The sequence below is a fragment of the Sciurus vulgaris genome, assembly GCF_902686455.1.
Source record: "Sciurus vulgaris genome assembly, chromosome: 4".
Taxonomy (NCBI): Eukaryota; Metazoa; Chordata; class Mammalia; order Rodentia; family Sciuridae; genus Sciurus; species Sciurus vulgaris.
The window spans coordinates 5,381,948-5,408,565 of NC_136464.1; the positions used below are offsets into that span (position 1 = coordinate 5,381,948).

General features: G+C 47.1%; 2 protein-coding genes across 2 annotated transcripts in view; one reads left to right on the forward strand and one right to left on the reverse strand.

The window, feature by feature from the left end:
* Window positions 1-26,618, reverse strand: part of DOCK1 (dedicator of cytokinesis 1) — a 490,559-nt gene that overhangs the window by 199,216 nt on the left and 264,725 nt on the right.
* The window catches only part of INSYN2A (inhibitory synaptic factor 2A), a 62,668-nt gene continuing 55,716 nt past the window's right edge, over window positions 19,667-26,618 (forward strand). The window contains exon 1 of the mRNA XM_079137288.1: window positions 19,667-19,805. The gene's annotated coding sequence lies outside the window, so the exon portion shown is untranslated. The remainder of the gene's footprint in view (window positions 19,806-26,618) is intronic.

Here is a 26,618-nt window from a genome sequence, read left to right on the forward strand (position 1 = left end):
TTTATCTGAGGTGTCACTTAGGGAAAAGGGAGCCGAGGGCACTGAGATTTGAAAGTTTGGGGTGAATGTGTTTGGAGCAAACTGCAAGTGGAACTCAAAAGCTCAAAGGAGCTCAAAGCGCACAGTTGGGTCACCTGCAAGGCGACACCTGGGGAGCACAGTTGGATGCAGAGAAAAGTAACAGAAAGAGAAAGTCCTTTGCTGTGATCATCTGCATCCTGGCAGAGCAGAGCCACTGCTGGGACTTGGCCTACGTGAACTGCACCGTCGACTTCTGAAGAGGGAGGGTCCTGCCTGGGCTGTAGGTAGTGCGAGGAGGCTGGGCTTCCACCAAATGGTAAGGATGGCAGTCAGTGCTGGCAAGGCCTCTGCACCGCAGGAGACCTGTAGCCACCCAAAAAGCAGGCGAAGTCGGGCCTGCTGCAAAACTACTTTAGACACAGCTGAGTCTTTCACAAAATTAGCAAGTTGGTTTTTTGAGGCTTCCAAACGTCGCCCACCTTAAAAAGTCACGAGAAAAGGCAGTGGCTTTGAAACCTGAGGTGGAAGGTACTCTGAGACATGCCTGTGCTTCCTGAAGAGCAACCTTCTGGAGCAGAGTCCGGATGGGGTGCTACTCTTATTGCAATGGGAAAATCTGAATTTATCAACAGCAGCCTTTTGTCTGCATGTGATACAAAGTATCCTCCTCATTCTCCAGCAAATGGAGAGCTGAGGCTGCAGTCAACAGTCATCAACAGTAATCAGGAAATGTCCAAGGGGCTCCTCCCAGGACCAGCGCACTGGGGAAGAAGTCAGTTCCTCCAGCTCAGCAGCAGCAATCTCCTCGTAAGGACCAGCAATGCTTTTGCCCGATGCACTGGTTTCAAGGACTTGTTTGTTCTCTTCCTACCCAAATATCATTTCAACCTGAAGGGTGATAGAATAACTCACAAGCAGCTATTCCTAACTTGGGGACCTCGGAGACTGCAGAATGGATGATTCCTTTGCACACAGACCTCCAAGAGCTCACAAGGGACTGAGGCCAAAGGGCTTTTGCTTTTGGCTTTCCCTACTGCATCCCCAGGATGCAGACTGAACACCTTCTAGAAAACAGCTTCACTCATGAATCCCACAGCCAACCTCACCTGTGAGGATCAGGGATTCTGCCACTCTCGAGTCCTGTGAAAAAACTCCTGTCAAAGCTAAAACCTATTAACTGGGGAGGAGCATCTCCATTAGTTTACAGTTCAGACGGAAGGAGCGGTCAGGCGATTCAGCAGAAAAACACTAAGGAACATTCAGGACACACCGGGGCAGATGTGGTGCAGTTCCTTCAGTCTAATGGTGGGGGAAGGAGGAAGGGAGTCCCACTCTCGAAGCATGTATTATTTCAATGTTTCCACTGCTGTTGTTTTCTGGGTTGTTTGTTCTTACCACAGTAAATTTGGATGGACTGCTGGAAATGTCCATCGATCATCCTATGTGTAGGTACGGGTATTCTTCCTCTGCTTTAGCTCTGCCTAGTGTATCTTGAAGTCAACCTTATGGAAATGTGGTCCAAACCTTTGCATGGGATGTGGTTATAAAAGCACCTATCAGTTATAGAACATTATTAAAATCATCTTCTTTATTTCAGAGTCTCAAAAACGAGGTAGAGCGACATGTTCCCAACTCCCTCTATTTGTTCATTTTCAGCAAGTGAACTCAAGGTAAACGGGCCAGAACTCAGCTGTGACTTCTGTTCTAAATCATTCTGGCTACCTGCCTTGGCTCTGCACTGGAGCGGGCTCACACTCTCCAGCAGCGGCTGCACTGTGGGGTCTTCCCCAGCCCTTCCCAGAGCAGTGGACCATGGGGCAGGGGCAGGAAGGTGAGGCAACTGGCAGGGCAGCTTCCTGAGCTTTACACACTCTGCCCTTCAGGCTGCTGGGGCTCATGGGGGAATGGTAAACCTCAGCACAGTAGATGTCCTGCCCCCTCGTGCAGAGAGTGGGCTGGGGTGTCTCACAGAGAAGTCTTGATAGGGAGGCTGGAAGTGATGGGAGTTCTGGAAGGGTCAAAGAGAGAAATGGAAGGAAGGGACTGAGCACCTGCCCAGCTGTTTGCCCAGAGGAAATGCAGTGGTCGGCAAAAGTGGGAGCACAGGCCTCCTGCAAGTGTGCTCTGATCTCAGGGTGGAGCTCAGGCCACGTACCTTTAAAACTGCAACACCCTAAATGGAACAAGAGACAAGAGACAAGACAAGAGAAGGGGTCATGGCCTGAAAACTGAACCAGAGCAGTGAGCTAAGCGTCACTGTTCCCATGCAGACCTGACCTCTGCAGGCTGAAAAAGACAGGACTCCCCTTGCCCAGGGTAAGCACTTGCCTGCAGGAGATGTCCACCCTGAAATTCTGAACCAGGTGTGTACCTAGCAATGGTGAGATGGGCAATCATAACAGCGCTGTTCCACAGCAAACGCCGACACCCATGAAGAGGGGATACATCTGTTGTGATGTGTTCCCAAAACTGGAATATTATTCTGCAAGGAAGATGAATGGACTGCAGCTGTGCCCATCAACATGGATTACTGCAAACCCGCAGTGCTGAGACCAAGAAGCACATTCAGGAAAATACACATCACAGGACTCTGCTTGCATAAAGGGCAAGAGCAGACTACGCCTGAAGACAGGCTGTAAAGGGTCAAACAGGAAAGCAAAGGGACAGTCAACCCCAAATCCACACAGAGGTCACATCAGCAGGAGGAAGAGGGACCCTCCCAGTGCCTGGAGTTGGGCCAGCACTTGGGCCCATTTTGCTATTTTTCAAACTGTCCATGTTCTTGCACTTTTTGTCTTACATGCATGGTTTGTTTTGATTTAATAATGGAAAAAAGAAAGACATGATGCCGATGAACAAGACAGCATTATAGATAAGCTGGAATGAGGCACTTTATCCCAGCCGAAGGAGCTTCGTTTCCCAAAGTGTGTTCCCTGGTGAGAAAGGTCAGAGGAACACCCCAGTGCCAAGGCCTACACCCGCTTTCCAATGTCATGGCTGCTAGGTTCTGAAAATCCCCCCACAAGGAAACTGCTCTTGATTTTGTTCAGTTTGGTGTTACCCAATCTTATGGGACCAATTCCCTTGTGTAGAATATTATATCAATATTCCAAAGAGCAGTTTGAAAATACCCCAAAATCGGATTCCAAAAAATAAACTCAATCCCTGCTCAGAAATACACAAAAGTACTCTATGAAGAATAAATCAAATCTTTCAGGAAACACTCTAGATATACAAATCTTTCTAAAGAATCAGAATAGTATCATTACTCTGAAAAACAGAAACGAAGCATGTGTCCTGTTCTTTCTGTCTCTAGCTACTTGCTGCTGATGATGCTCCAAAACACCTCACTTGCAAAGAGTATCTTAATCACGCTTCCACCAGGAGGAACAGGCATGGGAACATTTGCAGCAAAGATATTTAATACTAATAAATTTGTTCTCAAAAGCTCAGGGAGAAATCATAGCCTTTGGTTTATAACAGATGAGGAATGCTTAAAGAATATTCTGGTAGAAAAAAACAAAACACTTAAATCTGTACCTATGGAACCATGTTACACTGTCAATGAAATAAAGGTACCAGCAGAGTAATGTGAATACTGTAATTCTACTTTACAACAAACAAGGAAAACACCTCTCTCCTACCCTTCCAGCAACACACTGAGCCTCTTGAAATCCACAGAAATGAAATATGTATGCACACAAAAGCTTTCAAGCGGGAAGGCAGGTGTGTAAAGACAGACACACCAAGCTGTCAACAGTGTTACCAAGAGGAGGCACGAAGGGGTGGGAAAGAGAGGTGATTGGCTTTGATTTTATACGTCAGATTTTTGGATTTTTTAATTCATTGCAAATAGTAAGCATTAGTGCTACATTTTTTAATTAGGGGGCATTTATTACAAGTGGAAACAATGTCACCCAAGGTGAGTTTAAGAAGCAGGAAACCAACACAGAAGTAAGATGCAGGAAGTTGGCTTGGAGACCAAAGTGGTACTCTCCATGCTTTGGGGGAAAGGGGAAGCAGGGAGTGGGAATAAAAAGGACAGTGACAAAGCCAGCCAACTAACAGAGAGCCTTCCAAGTCCTTCGCAGAGAAGGTTCCATCAAGCAAGGCACGATTATGGATGCAGTTGCTCAAATGAAGTGAAGTCTGCAGAAACATCCAGAACCGTCCTAAAGCAAAAGAGAGCTGCCCAGGTGCCAGGCACCCCCTCTACAAAGTGTCCACTCAGGAGGGTGACCTGAAGGCACAGAAGGCACCAAGGCTTCCGGAAGCACAAAGCAGATCCTCCAAAGCCCCTGCCTGTGGGATCCAGGCTGGTCATAGGAAAGGCTTTCTACCTCCTGATGCAAACACATCTTCCCCCTGGGTCCACCACACACTCACACACTCCTTCAGGCAGACAAGGCACAAAAGACATGTAAAGATGAAGTCTAGCTTTTTTGAAATGCAGCCAGCATTGACATGTGGTGGTCTAAGGTAACTGTGCTTCTAAGACCTTTTTTTTTTCTTTCATGTGAGAGTAAAGACCAAAATGATGCTTAATAATAATTTAATACTTTACCCAAGCAGGCAAGTAATTGAACACCACTTCATGGCCAACCCTTGGTGGACTGGAACTAAACAATTTGCTTCCTTTAGGACGTTAACCTCGGAGCCAGTGCAATAACTGCAATGTATTTGCACAACTGTAACATTGCAATAGTAAAATATTTGCTATAATGCACATAACCAAAATTAACCTGTATGGCTATTTTAAAAAACTGAGTGAATAAAACTGATTTTCAAAAACCACAAAGATAAAACTAGTTTTGTATAATGATGTCTCTTGACTTGTGGCAGGGTCAGGTCCTGATAAACCATCATAAATTGAAGACAAACTAAGTCAAAAATGCCTTCAACACAGCCCTTCCTGCTTAGCAACCTGGTTCAGAGTGGAGAACCAGCACTCTATCCTGTGGATCCCGGGCCTGGGAGTAGCACTTGCTGTCACTGCCCAGCACAGCAAACTGCTTCCCGGGGAAGAGATCAAAACTCAAAATAGGGTTGCTACTGAATGCATATGCTTTTATACCATGGAAAAGTCCAGAAATCTTCAGTTCAACCATCCCAACTCCCAGCTGTCCGAACGCGTTTATTCTCTGTAGGATCAACTCCTTCAAGGAACAAAACAGATTGCACTCTCTAAAGTAAATCCGATTCTATCTTTCTTTAAATCATTTAAAGTGACATTGTTTTGTAACTTTGGGAGGACAGCAAACTGTGCAGGGCTTTAGAAGATGCAGCAGACTTGCAGGCAGAGAGAAAATGAAGTGCAGGACTCGCCTGGACAGGAAAAGGGCAAGGGCCTCAGTCCAGGTCAGGGAAGGTGTTTGCCGACACGGGCTTTGGCCACACAGGCGTGGCTTCTGCTCTGCCTCACCTTTCCTCCTCACCACGTGCATGCATTCCCTTCAGTATGTTTTCCAAAAAATTGTGGGGTCTGAATTTTTCTTATTTGACCAATTATCTAATCTATAACTTCCACTATAAAAAAAAAAAAAACCCAAGGGCTTCAAAATTCAATAATAAAAGCTGTTAAATGTCAGAGGCGAGTACAACAATAATACAAAGCATAGAGAAAAGGGTATTTCCTGTCCTGAGCACCAGACGCTCCTCAGATCATTCCTTTAGAGCCCAAATTCACGAAAAGGTAGCAAGCTATGTAAAAATAGAAAATAGGAGACAGCTGGTGGCCTTGCTGAAGCTCAGCAGGATGAAGGTCAGGAGCACCCTTGAGAGCCAGTGGAAGCCAGGCTCAGGAGGTCTGAGAGCATCAGCTGGGAAGCCGAGGTCACTCAACAGAGGACACTGACGGAAACGCCCTGCCTGGCAGGTGAGGGGGAAACCTCGTCTATCTCCAGCTGCACGTGGCTTTCCTCGGCTGCCCTGTTCACGACCCCCTTCAGAGGGAGCCTGCACAGTGCCAAGAGGTCTGCTATTCAAGACGAGCACCTTCTGGAGATTGGCCACTCAGCTCGGCTCCATGGGGAAAAAATCTGTGAGGACAGTGGATCTCACGTGAAGCGTTTTAAATAAAATAAATAAGAAAACAATACAGTAAAAAAAGAAGACAATGGAACAGGACAAAATAAAATGGATCTCATAATAAGAGGCGCAGGCTGTAATGTAGGTAGTCATGAAGTCACGTGTCCCATTCAGAAGTGAGCCACGAGAATATTCTGGGCTTTAGTTTCATTGTTTCAGAGAAATTGAGTGACACTGAAAACAATGTAGCAGAGGGACAGAATTTGCATTAGGTTTAAACTTCAGGAACTGAAGAATTTTGAGGAAGATGAGGGAGGGAGGGAGGGAGAGAGAGAGACAAAGAGAGAGGGAGGGAGAGTGAGAGAACGTGAACACAGAGGTGGGAGGTCACCTGCTCCAACTCCCCAGCTAACTCAATAGCCATGAGGGCAAAGCAAAGGGCCTGGCCTGGCATCCAGGTAAGCAATGGCACGCACCAACCAGAGGTGGGCAGCAGCTATCAGAGGCAAGACTCAGACAGACAGGAACAGAGGAAGGATCAACAAGACAGAGGAGAGGGAAAAAGAAAGTCCAGACTGGCCTCCTGGCGGGAAGACACTTCTGGTTTCCTGGGCTCAGCCTGTGAATGATTTGCCTGTAATCACAGAAAGGCCCCTTCTGACTGCATTATTGTCCAAAGGCCCACAGGCCCACATCCTTCAGAAGAAATTCTCAGGCACTGGTCCCTTTACAGCCCCTCTAATGCCTCCTGTCCCCTCCCTGGCTCTCCACAGCATCAGTGGGAGTCATTTGCAGAGACAAGCAGGGGCCGTTCTTCCAAGGATGAGCACAGGGGCCACCTAACGTGGCACCGATGATGCCCGCAGCTCGTGTTGATGGCAGCCGAACGCGGTCTTTACAGTAGTTTCCATAGGTAATGGGGCAATAACCACCAAATTTAAGACTTCATAAAAAATTTCATTCTCTCAGTGAGGGAACCAAGAAACTGAGAGAAGAAATCTTTTTTTTTTTTTTTTTTCTGATTGGAGAGAAAAAAAAGACTGGCATTACATGGCGATGTATCCAAGTGACTATAAAGAAAGAATTACGACTTATCCCAGGAGCACAGCAGCCACGTGTGGGATTTCCTTATCCCAAGACTCCATGTCCTTCCATGTCCTTGGAAAATCAGACACAGGGGACTTGCCAACCCTGGCAGCCCTACTAAGGTGGACTAGACTTAAAATGAGATTTTTAAAGTAAGCTCTGAGCTGAATTTTTCTGCTCATATTTGAGGGTCTGCATATGCAGGTGTGTGTGTGCTAGCCAGAGGAGCTGAGCACAGGCATCTGGAATTGTCTTTGTAACCCCTGGAACACTGAGCGTTCTTGCATAAATTCTACCTGTGCCACTAAATTGCCCCAGATGTGGAAATTATTTCTTTTAACACCACATTTGATGGAGCGCTTACTGATGTGACTCACTTTCTTGCACTTTCGTCTATTTTTGATTAGTTTTTCAAATCCACCAGTTTAAAATGAAAGGCAGTGCCACTCAGGAGAGAAAAGGCAGGCCCGATGCTACCCCGGCACCGGCCTGCCGCCCAGGCTGCTTCCGTTCCTGGTGGGGAGGGTAGATCTACCCTCAGCCTCACGTCTATGGGTGGCAGGAACACTGGTACCCAAAGGGCACACGGGCTCCACGCTCTCGCTCTGCTCTCGGGATAGCTCCACCTGCCCCGGCTCCTCTTCGTCATCTTCAATCTCAAATGAGATCCCCCACACACAAAATGACCTCAGCTTTTGCTTACTTTTACAAAAATCCAAAATTGGCCCTAAAACATGTGTGCGCACACTTGAATGTTCACGCTAAGACCTCCGAGGCAAGCTGAGTCTTGAGCTTCCCTGAGCTAAACATTCTGACTCGGCCGGTGGAATCTCCGCGCAGAGAAGATGGGCCCGATTCTCAGAGCTGCCACTTGGTGAAGGAAGTCAGAAAACCAAATAATGGCCTCTACATATTCAAAGGAAGCGTGGGGCTTCCAAGAGTTACACAGTGAGAAGATAAACTCAGAGATGCTTTCTTCAGTTAAACACCCCTGAGAACAATGCAGTGTAGGCTAAGCATACCATGGCCTGGTAAACCAAAAGCCGCCGCCTATGAAAGACTGCGGACCAGCACCTGGTGGGCCACAGCACTGTGCACAGGGAGGCAATTTTAAATAACAAGGGAGCGCCACAGTCTCCATGACAGGACACACACAAACAGCGCCATATACATTAATCCTGTATCCTTAGGGAACATTGCATGTTGTTATCAGATGAGAAAGTACTGACAAATTTCAAAGTGGAGTTAACAACCCAAAGTGACGTCTGGTGAAGTTGATGATCACTACGTCACACTTTGAGCATGTTTAAAACAATGATACTGGGTCAAGAAATATTGGCTCCCTGATAATATTCAAATCTGCAATGTTAAACATGACACTAAAAGGAAAATTTGATGGATTATTGATTCTTATTCTAGTAAAAGTTCGTATGAAGCTAGTAATCATTTTTCATATGGTTATAGAGAATAATTACAGAAAATGAACTATTAATCTCAATTGTTTGGAAACCATCAAATCAAAAAACTCTGTGTCGTATCAGTCACCATAATAGCTCTGGTATTAAAAGCCTACAGCAAAGATATTCCATTTGGTTGTGTGAAGTACTTAAGTAAATCAGTCAGAGATGAAAATCCAAGATGAAGAGTCTAGTTTTCTTTTGTCGCATTCTCGAGGGAAGGCACTGAGCACCCCCAGGGATCCCCAGAGGGATTGCTGCATCTTGGTTCCAACAACTACAGCATTCCCATAATTAGCGAAGAAAAATTCTTCTGGTTCACAAAGACTAAGATTTTGCTGCCCTGGTTGTTTATGTTGCCGTTGTTTGTTTTTGGTGGGTTTTGTGTGTGTGCATGCCCACCCCTACCCCAAGGATGTGAATCTTGAGACAGGAAATGTCATCCATTACTCAGGCGAATGTCTAACAGATGAAAGTCTCCATTAACATATCCCTCGCTAGAAATAGTCCTTGATAGAATATACTACTCTAATTCTGCCCAAATCCCAAATGAGGCAGCATTACCTAGAATCAATCCAGTGTCATGAGAAGCAAAAGGGTAAAATACCATGTTTTTTTCTGCTGAATCAAAGGCTTCAATTGATTATTCAAGTTGAGGATTCTCATATGGTACCAAATTTTGGTAAATTGTGCCAAACAACTTACACTACAAACAGGGGATCAGAGAACTCTAGTCTGTGTTTAAGTCAGCTTTTTCACCACCGTGACCAAAAGATTTGATGGTAATAATTTTAGAGAAGAAAAAGTTTATTTGGCGCTTAGTTTCAGAGGTCCTGGTCCATAGAAAGCCAACTCCACAGCTCTGGGCCTGAGATGAAACAAGATATCAAGTCATAAGGGCCTGGTGGAGGAAAGCAGCTCAGGACATATCCATCAGAAAGCAGAGAGCTCCACTTACCAGGGACAAAATATATACCCCAAAGGCTCACCCCCAGGGACCAACCTCTTCCAGCCACACCCTACCTGCCTACAGTTAGGGCCTGTTAATCCACTGAAGGAGATTAATCAACCGATTAGGTTAGGCCTCTCATAATCTGATCTTTTCACCTCTAAACTTACTTGCATTGTGTCATATATGAGCTTTTGCGGGGCATCTCTGATCTAAATCATAACACAAGGGGTCAGGAACAGAATCTGAACAGAATCTGGCCCACTTCCTGGTCTTGTAAATAAAGTTTTATTGGAACTCAGTCTTTGTTCCTCTGTCCACATGGTGTCAACAGCTGCTTCCTATTTCAACAACAGAAATGGGTTTTCATAACAGAGATGTTACAGCTCAGAAAGTCTAAAATACGCATAGTGAAGCTTTAAGACAAAGTTTGTAACACCTGCTATAAATGAATGTCTTGATCCTCACTGAGGTATAAACTCAGCTCCCTGTAAAGACAGTCCCCAAGAGGGAATAATGTCCTTGCCTTGGCAGGAATAAATGCACTTCTGTTTTCCTGGGAAGAAAAGGAAGAGTACTTCCAAGCCTTCCAAAAGTGTCCCTGGTTCATCCAGATACATTCTAAGAACAAACAAGGCCACTAAGCATGGGATTGTTAATTTCTGGAGACTATTACTAGCCACCCAAAACTCCATGATAGGAATTTCTGTGTAAGATTGAAAACTTTGTTATACTAAATGATCAGTCTGTGCTTGTAGCCTCATTGACAAATAGTGTTGATATCATTACCTAGGTATACAACACTTGCTGGAAGACTAAGATGATAATCCTCAGATGTTTCTAAAACCATGACCAGCACAGAACCAGTTCATAAATTGAGTTAGCTCAAGTAAGACTAGAGAGTGGGTGAAGTTGAGATTTTCATGTTCTCCACAGAGGTTCAAACTGCAACAACAGTTAACAGAAGAGAGACTGCCCCTAAACTTGCCTGCACTTCACCCAGAATATAACCCGAGGTGCCAAGGCTTATCAGTCATCCACGAGAAACTGACGTGTATTTTAAGTAAAATATTTAACAAGTCAGTGAGTCTATTTATATCAGGTAGGCAGAGTGTTGGCTTTGGGACAAGACCCACAGATGTACTGGAAGCTGCATATTAATAAGTCCAGTTTATCAGAACTTTGAAAAATGGTGCAGACAAGGACATGTCCATTGCTCTGTACAGTCAGCTCTTCAGCCTTTATATTCCACTAACATGGGCTGGGGCTGTGGCTCAGTGGCAGAGTGCTTGTCTAGCACATGTGAGGCACTGGATTTGATCCCTAGCACCACATTAAAAAAACAAACACGACAAAACAAAACAAAAGCTAAATATATTCCACTAACGTCTCAAACTTCATACCACCACCAAATCGTTGACAGTAAGAGGTGACTGTGAAGCACCTACCATTGGCGCCTGGTCGTTTGGGAACCATCTCGGCTTCTCTATCTACTGAGCTCTGGTTTCCATTGGATAAAATCCATCCAGAAGATGGAGCAAGATCGTGGACTTAGAGCCCCTGTGTTCTGCAATGGCAGCCCACATCAAGACGCTCCTGCTCACAAACACGTCACAAACAGCCTTGAGAGAAGTGTGTAAGTAAATTCATACACGTACATATAGAAGAAAATATGATCTCACTTACTGTAATAGAGGCATTTGCATAAAATCATGCAGTGAGTAATTTTTGACAAACTTTAGGTGCAGGAGAAGTAGCAGCTCTTCGAAGGCAGCCTTAGTCAAGATGAGTACCTCGAAATGCAAACCTACGAGCATCCTTGCTGTGACCACATTCACACAAGGAGTTTGCTAAAAGTGGGTTATACCTGAGGAGGAATAACACTTTAAAAATGTTGATGCTAGTCTATATTCAAATGTAGAGATTATGCATGCTTGTCAAGAAGAAGGAACAGGGAAATCTAAGGGAGATCTTTGTATTTTACATGGTATGTGACATTATTTCTGCTTTAGTAGAGCTCATTTAAATTTCATGGCAAACATCATCCGTGTTTCAACACTTGTCATATGCACCACAACTTAAGGTGACTTCATTTCAGCGATATTTTAAAAGGTACTTCAAATACTAACAAAGTATGTACTTACATCAAAAAAAGCAAAGATCCCACGAGAAGCTCAACATGTGCCCAAGTACAAAGGGAAGCATTTCTCCCAAAACTACAGGTTCCATGCTTCATCCACACTGCAGTCAGTGGCAGAGAAAGCTCCAGAAGTGAAAATATTCATTAACACCCAGAGACCAAAAAGGAAAGAGCCAATAACCTAAGAATCCGCAGGTGAAGATGTTGGCTCTCTACTATTTTCATGGTGTGAATGAATCACAAGTCTTATTTTAAAGGGCTCGGAAGTATCATCAGCAATTTCATGTGACAAAATTTACTCCACTGGGAACGGGGTGCGGGGGGGGGGGGAGTAACATTTAAATGAATTTCTTCGTTTTGATACTTGGATTCAGTGAACAAAAATAAAATCAATAAATTCTTTCTTCTAGAACTTCAGGGCATAACACACAGAGCCTGAGACATCCTAATAAAAGGGTAATTTTACATTTCCTCGTGCTGATCAAGTGGAACGAGATGCTCCACATTCGAATGGGCAGCGTTCTGAACTGAAGATGAGCCCCAAGAAGACGAATCATGTGCAGTCGTGACAAGCGGAACCGGGGCCAAAGGCATCCAGGAAGGACAACATCAGTCACAGTCTTTGGACACTCGTTTATTTCTTAAATGCTCAACCCTAGGGATTATCTTCGATATTCAACAAGTTCTGAAAAAAAAAAAAAAATTGGGGGCTCATGCTGGAAACACACACGCAGTGAATTAAGATTTCCTTTAAACTGGGCACAGTGCGCACACCTGTGGTCCCAGCCATGCAAGAGGCTGAGGTGGGAGGGCTGAAAGTCTGATGTCAGTCTTGGTAACTTAATGAGGCGCTGTCTCTAAAGATCAACAGGACTGGGGGTGGCTCCACGGTAGAGCATCCCTGTATTCAATCTTTATACTGAGTAACAGAGTAACGGATTTCCCTCATACGGTTAGCTCATCTTTTCCATGACTCAATTCCCAAATGATCACCATAAATTTAGTTTTTTAAATACACATTGGATTTCAAGTTTCTTCCTTTGATCCATTGAAACCATCAACCAAAGATCACAAATGAAAAAATGTGCTGCATAATTCACTTCTATGACTTGAATGAAATGAATGTCCAGGAATCTGAAGAGCCGTCCCTCTGCCCAGACCTAGGAAGGGTTAGGGGGGTCTCCTTCCAGATAAGTGGGGAACCTCCTAGGGAGCTGTGATGGCTGAGAGGCAGGGCTTCCAACTCAACCGTCGTCCTGTGTACAGCCTGCTAACCACACGCCTTGTAAATGTGGACACGGGCTTTTTAAAAATGAAGTAAGAATACCAAGTCATATTTAAAACCCAACTTCTTTGCTTTTCTTTGAATCCAGGAAGAAATTAAAACTGTGTATGAAACATGTTGATATGTTTTTGATTATGACTTTAACATTAGTTACAGGTGCACCAGTACCAATAGATGAGCACCCAGAAAGAGCTTCTAAACTACGTGCAGTTAGAGTACGATGTGGCTCCAGCAGGTGCCAAAACACCAATCAGGCAAACTGGAGACAGGGAGCTCTGCACCCACAGTGCAGTGGAGGTACAGCCACGACCTGTTTATTTAATTCCCCAGGGTTCAATAATATGAAAAGCAGAAACATTTCAAAAGACCCAGGGCTGCAAGTCTGTGCGTGACCTTAGAAGTTATCAGAGGTCTCTAGAGAGCTTTAAATTCTGTGGTCTTCCCATTTGAACATGGTGCTGCAGAATAACGGGTTTACTTCCTGTAGTTCAGCACTTCCTACGCCACCCAGGATCCACACTCCTAAGTAAGTATAGCACCTAGAGTCAGGTGATCAGTTCTTATACTGAACTTAGCAAAATAACTTATTGTACAGAGTATATAAAAATGACAAGGGTAGATAACTAGAATCATGTGCATAGTGTGTTCGTCATCTTGCACACACACATGCGCGCGCAGATGCTCACACCTGTAACTCAAAGCACCTGTTCTGTCGTGGTGAATGGAATTCAGTGCCCAAGGGTTGTTCAGGATAACTAGAAGGCACCCGGAGAGGCTGAAGAGGCCTTCTGTGTACGTATGGTATGTGGCAGATCATTTCAGTAGCCGCTAGTCAGTGAGTCCAAGGGGCGCTGCTGTTGCTGACATCACATGGGAAAGGTATACAGTACTGTTCAAGTGCAAAGCGATTATGCTCTGTTGCAGTTTCAGTGCCTGCTTTTATTTCAAAGTGCAACTGACATGATGAGAGAGGAGGTACGGCTAATGAAAGCAAAAAAGAACCCAATCAGAGAGACACTCTTTGCCAGCCTGGAGGTGTCCACTGCTCCAGGAGAGTTGGGAACGGGAACAACATGTGGCGCGGGTTGAAATCTGCCCCAGGAGGGCACTGAGCTGATCCCACCAGAGCCTGGAAGGGGCCTCTGGGCACAGGTCCCTGGTGTTGCTGAGGTCCCAGTAAGGACCGGAAGGGGATTCTAGTAGCTCCTCAATTAGGACCACCACATCTAAGTAATGCTTAACTCAAGCAGCAACACATGCTCTTGAGTGATCTCAAGGTCAGATAAAAATAATAAACCTGAGCAGGGCAGTTTTGCAATGTGCAGAAATGTATTTGAATGCAGTCTCTAGTACTTTCTAGCTGTGTGACCTTGGAGAAATTGCTTGCCTTTTCTGATCTACATCTGTTAGAGTTTCTCAGTACCTACTTCACAGTTGTCTTCAGAGACAAAAGACAATAAGGCACATTGCACCAGGGCTGAAGGCACACAACTAAAGTGCAGCCTCGTGAAAGTCTCACTCTCAAGAAGGGTTGGGGAAGAAAGAGTAGAATCCAGAGGTTTCCATTTCCTTCTCCTTCTCCTTCTCCCCAGTCTTCCTCCTTACTGGTGAAGCGAAAGAGGGGATTATGCAAAGAAGGAACTTCCCTTCCAAGGTAGCACAGGGCAAGTGCCACCACCCTGCCCCATGTTGGAAGACCCAGGGCCTCCCTGCAGCAGCCCTGAGCTGACCGGGGCCTCCTGAGTACTGGGGCTGACCACAGAGGGGACAGCAGGGAACAGTCTTCACACAAGTAAAGTGGATTAGCAGGCCAGACACTGAAATCTGAAAGCAATTTTATCCCTTCTTGACCCAGCTCTGGTCAAAGGTATCACTGTTCAGCCTGGGCATCTGAGCTGCTTTGTGTGAAGCTGGCTTCAGCGGCCGCAGAGGCGGGTGGCGTTACCAGCAGGGATTAGGAAAAGCCCATTAGCCATCCACCTCTGCTGGTAAAAGCCTGGTCCCAGATTAGACTTGGATAATAAGAAAACCCTCTAGACACTGTCACCCAGACTGACCAAAATAAGGTCAACGAAATAGTCTACATGTTTATTTCCTTAGTGAGTCATCTCAAGGCCAGGAGGGGAGGCTGACTTGGGGGGTGTTGATCAGAATCAGAGCCCTGCACCCTGCCCTTCCTCACAGACTTCCACCAGTTTTGTGTGACATACTAAAGAAAACCTAGAGACACTTCTGCTCTCATTAAAACTGAAAACATCACCGTCATGTACAACAAATTAGAACAAAAAATTAATTAAAAAAAAAAAGCTGGAAGAAGCAAACATAGGTTTTCCCCAAGGGCCTCCAAAAGAAGTCTGGCCTTGCTAATGTGTTTATTTCTGACTTATGGGCACCAGAAATGTGATAGGATAAAGTTCTGTTGTTCTAAGCTAAAAAAAAAAAAAAAAGAAAGCATCCCATTTCCTACAGAAAATCATATGCACAATGATGCAGTGTAGACAACCAGTTTATCTGCATGGTATTTAGTTTAAACACAGTTTGTTTGGGGCCAAAAGCGGTCTCTAGTCTCTTGTCCTGGAGGGAAAAGAAGACAGGTACGGAGCAGAGCATCTCCACAGAAGGGCGGCCAGCACTCAGACACAGCTGCATGTCCTTCCGGAAGGAAAACAGACTTGGATGGAGGACAATGGAAGAGCCTCAGGCGGGGCTCACACAAAGGGACACTCTTAAATGGGAAACCAGTACAAAAAGTGGACAATGGACCCTTGAGCCCAGCATGGTGGGGAGAGATTGCAGAGCTTCCCACAGGTTGCCCAGCACACAGGAGGCCTGGCCAGAGATGCGGAGGTCTCCGACTTGCTCTAGGAGAGGGTGAAGCTTCGAGCTGTCACTGACCTCACCTGCAGACACACGTGGATATGCGGGGACCTCCCTGAACAGGAGTGAATGCAGGCAGACACATGGCCACAGCTTCTGACCGGGTGTGCAACCTGCCCACTGCCCAGAGACACTTGAGAATGTGAAGGTGGAGATGGCAAAGCCGCGTCTTGAGAGCCCCACATGGCAGCCCTGGGCAGTCAGGGGCAGGGGCTCCCCCAGGGAAGACGTTCTGCTGTGCACCTAAACAGGAACTCTCCTGCATGGCAGCTGCTGCTCTGTAGACAGCTCTCCTTTGCCTCATTTTGGGGTTCTGGAGAGGAAGTGGCTTCAGTAGATACCAGTCAAGCTCACTGATGGTTCTTTTAAAGGGATGAATCGTGAGGGAAGAATGTGTAGACACCACACAACACACTAAGTATGCTCAAAGAAAACGGAGTCACACCGAGACAAGAGGACACCTTCATGAGTTGGTATACATGTACACAACTGTGCAACCACCTAGTTCAAGATGCAGAACAGTCCAGCACCATACAGGTACCCTGGCCTGTACATTAGCATGCCCTGTAGGTCACCACCACTATGACACTCAGCACTGTTGATAACATTCCCACTCTAGGACTTCACTGAAATGACTCCTGTGACGTGTCCTCTGTGGCTCACTTCTGTTCTGCACATTTGTGGATTTCTCCTTGCTGCTGCATGCCTCTGTAGCTAGTGACTTTGTTTACTGTTGCTAGTGACTTTGTTTACTGTTGCTAGCTAATACTCCATAGTATGAATAAACCAAGTAATTTCTATCCATTCTGCTGTTGATAAATATCTAGCCTATTACTAAATATAAGTTTGGAAAACTAATATAAAAAACTGTTATGAACATTCTTAAACATCATTAGCTTGCATATTCTTGATTTTATTATTTTATTTCTTTAATGTGGAACTAGAGACCTCAAAACCCAGTACATAGGAGGTTTGGAATTCCACCAGTTCTCCATGCTACACATGCACAGGTTTCCAAGCAGAAGGCTAAGAAGAGAGACTTGGAAATGGGATCAGCTGGCTGGCTGGTACTTCTTGTATTTTCCTTTTCTAGGTGCCTCTGCCTTCAGGAAATCCCACGTGGAAAGTAGCTAATTTCCCCTTTGCAAGGCCATTTTTTAATAGCAAAATTCTGAAGCAAAATCAAAGAAACCAACGTATACTTAATTGATTGCTAAAATTTATCCATTTCCTATCATGTTGCTCTTTTTCTGAGGAAGTTAAACATATGATTCATTCTAGACCCTTAAAGTATGCATATGTTCTGTACACAAAAACATAATGCAATTGGGGTCTGTAGGCAGGAAGGTGACCGAGCTCCTTCCTCCCCAGTCGGCCCCAACATGTATGCTGGCAAGATTGCGCGCCCACCTCACCCACACAGAACATTCATCCCTGGCCAAGGGTCTGTGAGACAAGCTTGTCGCATCAATATTTTAACTTGTGATGCTGAAGACTGGCACTTGAGAAATACAATAGGAAAATGGTGTCTTACTTCAACAAAAGGAAGGATACCAATGTTCTTAACAGACCTAGAGAAGCAGTTGAAGTCTACAAGGCAACTGAACAACTCAAAGCAGTCTTGGTGAGGCTGCGGAGCACTGTCACACTCTGCTCTTCGTGGAAGAGGATGTTCTGACCTGCCAATCACAGCACTCTGTTTCCCTCCTAGAGGTGACCATCACAGGGATCTCGGATAGCGCATTGCTTAGAGAGGTTTCCTCACAAACACACAGAGCACTGTCACGGAGTGCTGCCCTCTGCACGCATTTATGTTTACCTGCTGTGGCTCATGGTCCTCAGAACTTTTAGCTTTCCATTACCACCAGGACCATTTCCATGTTTCCTGAAAGCTTTATTCACAGTGACATGTTCAAGAGACCGAAGGCAGATTTCCATTTTATGGATTTACAATAAAGCAAGATTTACAGAAAGTTCTCCAGGCCCCTCCGAGAATTCCTGGAGTCCACAGTCTCAAGAGCACTTTCCCATAGGGAGCAGGTTGGAGGGGTCAGTAGAAGAAACCCCTGCCACCTGGTGTTGAAAGAGGCCAACATCAAACCACCCCCTGGTGACTCCTTTCCTGGAACCGAGGTAGCTACTGACTTGCAGGCTGTTCCTACCTTACCAGGCACATCTCTCCCGCAGCCTACCTGGTGGGCTTTGAGGTCTCTAGTTCCACATCAGACTTGGGGGAATCTGAGGTCAGAAGCATTAAAGAGAGTGAGGTGGGCAGAGTTTAAATTCACAGATTGGGGACTCTCTTCCTGGGCAGATCTGGATCATGAAGCTATAACCCCAAAACAGCTGAGGGTAAGATGGGAAGGAAGGACATTTTAGAATTTTTTCTTCTGCAATGTCACCCCAAGCATCCACATACAAATAAAACATCTCATATAAAGTCAGTAACAATGAACAGACGCTATATAGAGCGTCTCAAGGCAGACCAATGACAAGGATGGAACAAAGGCTTGGCCCCAGACACAGGACTCTGTGAGCCCACCAGGGTGCCTGGGGAGGTGGGGAGGGGTGAAGAATTTCCACTGTCTTTCCAATTCACTCTTCTAAGTCTCACCGCTCTCTGCTTCACACTTCTCTGTTCTTTCCATGGAAATATTCAGACTAATAAATGTGGCTAATTTCAAGTATGTTGAGAAGAAAATTTAGGGGTCTAGGAAACCTGAAGCCAGCAGCCTGGACAGATTTCCTCTTGCCAGATGAACTCAACCCTGCCCCAGATACAGCAGGTGCCCCATGGCGTCTGCAGGTGTGTGTGTGTGTGGTCTGATTAGGTGCCTGTCTGGACTTATCCTAAATGTCAGCATGCAACAGACCTGGCCAGCACTCCTGCTCTGTCCTCTAGCCACTCGCGGCTGGTCTGCCTCCCAGTCTGACCCCCAGTCTCCACAAAGCAGCATCCTCAGGTGAGAAGCCAGATGCCTAGCCCTGCCTCTGGCTTTCAAAGCCCAGCTGGGCTGCGCCCTCTGGCACAGCCTGAAGCCATCGCGCGGGGTCTCCAGCGACCACTCCTGAGAGAAAACACGGAGTCCCCCACCCGCCAGCAGCTCCAGAGGCGTCTCCGGGGTAGACTCAACAAGTTCCTGGGCCGTGCAGCGCCGCCTGCAGCCCAAAAACCCCGAGGACGCGCCGCGGTGGAGCCCCGCGCACAGGCTGCAGGCGCCAGCGGCTGCTTCCACCTCCTCCTCCTGAAGCTCGGGCTCCGGCTCGGGCTCGGGCTCGGACGTCGGCGGGAGGGGGCTCCTCCACTCGCTCGCGATCGCCCACCCCACGCACGCAGCCCTGCCCGGCCCGCGCCGCCCCCGCCCCCGCCCCGCGGGCCCGGGCTCCGCCCGCCTCGGTGCCAGCCGAGCGCACAGGCGGCTGGCGCGTGGCTCAGGGCGCCCTCTCCTCCGGCCGCCGGGCTCCGCGGAGTAGCTGGGACCGGGGAGCGGCTGCAAGGACTTCCCTCCTGCTCCCTCCCCCCTCCGCCCCCGCCTCCCGGCCCAGGCTCCAGATCTCGCCGAAGACAATTGCAGTAAATGAGGACATCGGAGGAGCACGGAGCCGGGTGGCTGTGGCTGGCTCCGCCGCGCCGCGAGCCAGCGAGCGCGCGGGCGTCCCCGGAGCCGGCCGAGCCGCTGCCTCCCCGCGCGCGTCGCTGAGCGGGGCCGGAGGGACGCGAGCTGCGGCGCGGGGGCCGGCCGGGCCGGGCGGGCCGGGCCGGCGGCAGTGGAGGGGGCGGGCGGCGGGCGCGCAGCCGGCCAGGTCCCGGGAGCCGAGCCTTCCTCGCGCGAGCCCGGCGAGCCTTGCCGCGGATGCCCTGCCCCGAGTGCTCCGTGCCGCGCCAGGCTTGCCAGGGTCCGCGGCGAGACATGCCCGATCCAGGCGCTGCACCGACCTCGACTTATCTGTAAGCAGCGGAAGGTAAGCGGAACCCCGCGTGCCCTCCTCATGCACCCGGCGCCCGGTGCACTTGGCCACGGGCAAAGCGCCGCCGGGACGGGCGCCGACCCCGGCTCGGGCGCATGTACTCGCCCCCAAACCGGCTTCGCCGGGGGCCAGGATACGCCGGTGCAGCCGGGAGCAGACCAGGCGTCGGGCGCGGGCGGGGGCAGGGGGCGAGGTTATGCAACCGCAGCTGGCACGACTGGGTCGCGGAGGGGCGTCTGGCAACTTTGGCGACCACCCGAGAGAAGCGGGGCTGCGTGTCTGCGATGTCGGTTCTAGACAAACGCCACAGCCTCGTGAGCTCCCGACAGCCCCAGCCAGGCACAACTGGGGGAACCTGGGGGCGGCCGTTTCCCCGAAACGTTTCGAGGCTTTTTAAGTATTTTCCAAAGTAAAGCGAACTGGCAAGTACTGCTGATTAACTTCGGGGGGATAAGTCGGAGCAGAGGGGCCCTGGCGCCGGCCACTGAGTAGGCGCGAGCCGGAGCGAAGGCAGATACCCACGTGAAATGCCCGTCTCCTCCGCTCGCTTGGGTTGGCACCTTCCCGGGGCTGCGGGCTGGGGTCTGCGCCCACGGGATTTCGTGTGCCTGACATCCAGACCAGCACAGGCGTGGGAAACCAACCAACGCTGCAGGCTGAGCTAGTAAGCTAGCAAGAGGGCTGGCGAGCTGGTGCTGAGAGCAGGAGGGAGCAGGCAGCCCGCGGGCCAGCCAGAGGCCCGGCCATGCCTGGAGCCCAAAGTCAAGAGCAAGAGTCTGCATCTTGCTGGTTCATGCTCAGGGTTCCTGGCTGGTATCTTCACTGCTCTGATGAAGAGCCTGTCCCTCTGACCTCAACATTCTACTACCCAAAATATGCCACAGGGAGATTGAGTCAGTGAAAAAGGGAGGCCAGAAGTGGGGGAGGAGAGGCGCTCTTAGAGTAAATAAGGGAGAAAATGGGTGCTTTTTGCTCATCCCAGAACAGGGTTCAATCCTTTTCCCTTTCCTGCTGCAGGTCTGGGCTGGGGGGCTGAGCCAGAAGCAGCAGTAAAGCTGTTTAATTTGACCTTGTCTGCCTGGGCGCTGAAATTCTTCTGAAGCATCCTGAGGTGAAACTGGCAAGAGTCTGAAGGAACTTTGGGCAAGCCCTGCCTTGGCTAGGGACCAGGTGATCATTTCAGACTACAGCTCAGGCCAGCAGAGGGTCGAGGTCAACGGCTTAGAGGTTTTCCCCTGGACAAGGACTTGCTGGGGGATTACCTTTCCATATCCCAGTGGCAGGACTGTCAAGGTTACAACACAGGGGACTTGATTAAAAAATACCACTCAGACCGCCAGGCCTGGGCCACCCCCAGCGAGTAGTGCATATATGAAAATGTTATAACCTTATTTAGCTTACACTACAGATCCAGCAGAAAGTAACCATCATTGCACTCTGCAGAGGCGAAAAGTGCGGTTTTACTATTCACATTGTGCTATTTATTACATCCCTATCCTGTTGAATGTTACTTTTCAAAGTTCATATTTATCTTTGCAATTTTTTTTGGCAAGAATGATGAGCAAACACGTACCAGCCGTGGAAGTCCTGCCATCTGCATGCTTCACCAGATATTAATAATTTACTCTCCATGTTTACTACTTACATTAGATGGCACTGCTCCTCACGATGGGTTTTATCAGAGGCACATTTTGGGAAAAAAATTCTAGCACAGCCATCACTAATTGCATGATTTTGCATAAATTAGGTTAGCTACAGAGTTTTGTTTTCTTCTTGACTAAATTCATCATTTCCTTTAAAAAGATAGAATGATTCAGTTTAATTTCTTTAGCTAATGGAAGAGTTCTACTAGAAAACAGGATGCCCTTGAAAAGCAGAATAGCCTTTAAACTTACTACAGTGACCACGACTTTCTGTTTCATTATTGTGATTAAGACTGAGCTTTTACGTCAATCAGTTTCATTATTCTGTTGAAAAACAGAACTACTGGTCAAGAAATAGGCTACAAGGCAGAAGCTGGGAAGCTCCTGTTTGCTCAAGGAGCTTTCGAAAGCTCTAAGGAAAGCTGGAGGCTCCATGGCTCGATTGACTTTGGGGGTTCTCTGTTTTGCCACAATTGTTCCTCTCCCCACAGCAGGATAGGGACTGTTTTGTCTTTTGTTTCTCCTTCTATAGGAAGAAATTTAAAATAAGTAATAAGTAAATAAATGGAGGACTTGTACACGAAAAGCATCCGTCTACACGAAGACTCCTACACATGGAAACAAGCAGCAAATAAAAATGAAGCTCAGAAATCAGAGTCGGCCGCAGAAGAGCGGCTGGACACTCATTCTCGTAACTAGACATTTATATTCGCTTGTTTGCACCAACCCATAGCTGTCTCATTTGGAGATACAACCGCACTCTCCTGTATAGGAAGCAGATTACTTATGTCAGGGCCAGACTGCTTCTCAGAGAGTGACGATACAGAGGTGGTCACAGTCACATCACAAAGCAGCAGGTCTGTGGGCAGGCATCCACACAGAAGGGAAGTGGCCTGCTTACCAGGGATTTATATTCTCAGACCCTGGGCCACCCCCAGACATCTGAGCGCATCAAGGATGCACTTGCCACGTCATTTGGGCAAAGCACAGTAGTCCTGGGAATAGGAGGTCGGAAGGGCTTCCCACACTGAAACTAGCTTTGCTACCTGACACACCCATAGTAACTCCACCAAGACCCACACTCCCCAACCAGAAATTAGCTGACATAATTTAAGAAGCAGATCCTTTTTAGCCTCCTGGCATATTTGATTTTAATATTTCAAAACATTATGGAGTGACTTTGATATTTTAAAACACAATTTAGTATGATTGATATTACATGACAACATGTGCATTTCCATGAAGTTGCACTATACATTCAGAGAAGTCTTTACCCAAATCTAATCCTGATCTCATCTTAACATAAGTTCCTGAAAGCTCACAGCTTTTAATCCATTTATTTTAAAAAAAATCTATTTATCTTATGTTTTAAGGACAGAATACAGATTTGAAACCAGTTGTAGGGGCTCTGAGAGACTTCATATACATGTCATTTACACGTATGCCATTACTAAGCAATGGGCCACACAACAGGCAGGATTGAACCTCTGGGCAGCTACTGGGAATGGGTCCATTTCTGATCTGGAAGATACTAAGATATCTCCAGGAACCAAGAACCTTGTCTCTCAGAGTAAGAAAGAGCCCAACTCCAGAGACATCTCTGGGTCCTGACAGTCTCTTTCAGAGACCCCTCTACTCTAAGACGTCAGGATATTCAGTGTGAATTTGAGTCATAGGCACTTCAGACTTTTTCAAACCACGAGTGAGATGAAGGTCTTTGGTACAAAGACATCATCAAGTTACAAACCAATGTCTAAGTAAAACAAACATTCTAACCTGTCTTTCTGCTGAGTACATATTCCCAACTCTGACCGGGACCCAGAGAACTGAGCTCAAATATAGAAAAGCAGATATTAGGGACAAGAAGGAATTATATCTCGAAATTACTCTATAAACCTTTTGACTAATGCCATGTTCCCAGGGATTTGAAAAGAACTCTTTCCAAAGTCATTATTTGTACATATTGCTTTTATGGAGTACGGTACTGGTAATTCAGTCTATTGTACATTCATAGACTAGCTTCTTTACCACATCCTGATGTTAGGAAGTCTGAAAAGAAAAGACCAGAGAGACATTCATTGTTGCACTGTGTATACTCACATCAGTTACAGGATTTTATCCAATACGGTGGTGAAGAAAACTTAAAAAAAAAAAAAAATCCTAACAGCATGTCAAAATGCTAGCTGAAGTTTATGTTGCAGTCACTATGGAAAATTCCAGTTCAATCCTTAATAATCTAGCCTTGGGCATAAAATGAAATTCAGTAAACTACAGCATATGAGGGACAAGAAAAGGAGGCTATGGAGTGCTGAAAATATTACAAGCAGATTTGCAAATAAACTTTGCTTTCTCTCCACTTGCATGCTCCAGACAGAGCAGGAAGCGAGGCAGGCTTGCTGGTCTGCCAGGCACTGCTCAACCGCTGTTGACGGACCCATCAGGAAACATCCTACCCCCAGCCAACCTTAATGAACCTGAACAGTCTTTGAGCATCTGGGGCATTCCATTGGTGATGTGGGTACCTACACCCTTGTTCTCAGGAAAGTTTCCTATCCTGGTCACTTGTCCTTTTAACAAATCTTTTTCCATGTGTCCTTGGCGGTTAGAGTCTTGTTATCTCGTATTATCTGCATTTTGCTTCACAAAATCTGCTTATTTGTGAAATAGATAACTTTAGCATCCTTGGGGACGTAGTGAAACTATGAAATCTGACTCTGAAAATGGGGTGGGCATGGAGGAGGAGGATCGACGGGCAGACGGCCTGTTTGGAAGGGACTTCAGATCCACCGAGTAGTACTGAGGCCTGGCAGTAGCGACCGAGGTGTTTAAGGTGGAATGGGAGGTCCTCAGCGAGTGCAGGCACACAAAGAGGACAGGAGGTGGCAAACAGCTGAAGAGTCACTGGAGGGAGAGGCAGGAAAGAGGCTGCCCGGAGAGAGAGTCACCCTGACTGACATGGAGAGCGAAGGTTGACCTGGGCCGGGCTCACAGATGTCCTGGGGCTCCAGCCAACCATGGTGATCAGAGCAGATTTACAAGGAAGAGTGACAGGTGGCGTCGGGCTATGGGTTTTGGCCTGGGAGGGAGGGGAAGTAGGTTGGAGCCAGGGTGAGGAGGAACCACAGGACAAGGAGAGGCCTCTACTCATTGACTGTGTTGAACAGGACACACATTGTCAGAAGACTGTCACGCTCTCTGGAGATACACCAGAGAAAAGGAACTGGAGGCCAGCTGAGAAGGTGTCACAGATGAGACTGACTAGGGCCAAAGGTGACTGATGGCGTGGGATGGGTTCAAGGGGACAGCTGTGAGAGGATGATCCCACCGGCAACGCCTTCTCACGTGGCAGTGTGGAGGCGGCATTGAAGATCCTGAGCAAGGCCAGCCAGGAAGGGGCTCTTAGTGGAAACAGAAGTCTGGGGGCCAGCGGGGAGAAACACATGGTGATTATTTCAAGTTCTTATGTGAGTTTTTGACTGGAGATGGTATCTTAAAAAATAAGTTCTTCATTGTCTCTTTTCCCTAGAACTTCTGTGAGGAATGCTCTCCATTAGGAGAAAAACAGGCCAAGGGATTCACAACACAATGAACTCCTTAAAGGACAAAGCTTAATGCTATCCAGTAACAGGTGCTTTATAAATATTTAATGAGGCTATTAACAGTAAACCTAGTCAGTAATTTTTGCTAGAAATTCAGGGAATCCTGAATGGGGAATAATTGTTCTATTCATTTCAAGTTCTACTTTTTTTCCCCTTTTGTAGTAGGAATGAGCAGGAAGGATCATGAGGAGGTGGTAATGGAGACGGAGAATCAGGCCTCACATCTGGCCATGCAGTATCTAGGAAAGGAAAAAGTACCCAAGGATTGGGTTTTCTACCACCACACAACCACAGGAATTTCCTCTGGTGAAAATTCACTTGGGTAGAAGCTGAGTTTTAAAGAAAGAATGTCTGAATTTAGTGACCCAGTGTTCGAGTAAAAGAAACAAAGGAGAAGTGGGGAAACACTGTGCCCCGATCAGAGGGGCCGCCGCCCTACATGAGATGTCACTGACTGGAAAGGAATTTTTGCTAGAGCTTTACCAAAAACCTGGGGAGTTCATTGAGCCACCTGGAGACACCTGGATACTGCCTCGGCCTTGACCTCACATCTCAGTTTGACATTGTGATATCAATTCCATTGATCTCTGTGCTAAACCCATCAATTTGCCACTCTTTTTTTTTTTTTTTTTCTTTCTTTTTTTTAAATCAATACTAGTGTGGTGCATACAGATTTTCCCTTTTTTCCTTTTGAAACCCCTGGGCACAAATGGCCAATGTCCAGTGCATCAGGGACTTGAAAATCCCATGGCTTGCATCATGGGGCTGGATTCCAGGCCAAAGGGAGTTCCTGGTGTGGCCCATGTGTAAGTGCAGACAGTTTGAGATTAAAGACACTTGGAAAAGAATCGGTTTCTGAAGCTGAATTTTCCATTCCATTTCTTGGGCCACTGCAGGCCCAATGGCCACCGTCTTCTCAAGGATTCACTCGGGGGTGTGTGTGTGTGTGTGTGTGTGTGAGAGAGAGAGAGAGAGAGAGAGAGAGAGAGAGAGAGAGACAGGAGCTGTCAGCTTGGTGGCCTCGCTGCAGCAGTTCACACCCTCCTGGGTTGTTCCTGCGATTTGTATTTTCTCCACATACAGCATTACCTCTCCTGTATCCACGTCTGTACTCCCCACTCCACCAGCTGCTTGCTGTGTGTCCTTGGGCAGGAAGACTGACTGTTTGTGCCTCAGTTTCCCCAACTCTATTAATATGGTCATTTTTTCCTCAGAGGGCTTGTGCAAAGTGAAAAGTCTGGGCACACAGGAAGCGAAGAATGGCACCCCGCAGAGTGGACACCCTGAGTGATACCTCTTACTATCAGCTTTACTCTCCCAGGCTGTGTCACTTGCTCAGGATTCTGGAAGGACTCAAATTCAAAACCAAGCATCTGGTCTTTCACCTGCAGTTCCTAAGGACTGCAGCCAGCAACGAGCAGGCCAAGGAAATGGCCTCAAGTGACAGCATGCCCAACAGATGACCTTGAGCCCCCCATTAACAGTTTATAAAGTCAAAAAGTAAGAAATTCACTGAAAGGGTAGCAGGATGCTAACATACCTCCAACCCCATGCCTGTGGTTGAG